This window comes from Penaeus monodon, chromosome 24 (assembly GCF_015228065.2).
Source record: "Penaeus monodon isolate SGIC_2016 chromosome 24, NSTDA_Pmon_1, whole genome shotgun sequence".
NCBI classification, from domain to species: Eukaryota; Metazoa; Arthropoda; class Malacostraca; order Decapoda; family Penaeidae; genus Penaeus; species Penaeus monodon.
Window position 1 is genome coordinate 14564173 of NC_051409.1, and position 249 is coordinate 14564421.

The following is a 249-nucleotide window of genomic DNA, read 5'->3' on the forward strand; positions in this document are numbered from 1 at the left end:
AGCAGACGGAGACAGACAGACAGAAAAAAACAAACCCAGTTAGTAAATTCGACCACAAATCAGTGACGTCACACAATCTTCCCCTCCCCATCATCCCCCCTCCCCCCCTCCTCTGAAGGACCTCAAATACAAAGTAAATATTGACCCTCCGATTCCTCTCGCGACACGAGGCTTTGACCTTGGCTCGCAACCACTCGGTCTTGAAGGACATTGTTTTTGGAATGAAGTGGCCTTTCACGGGACTCGAAA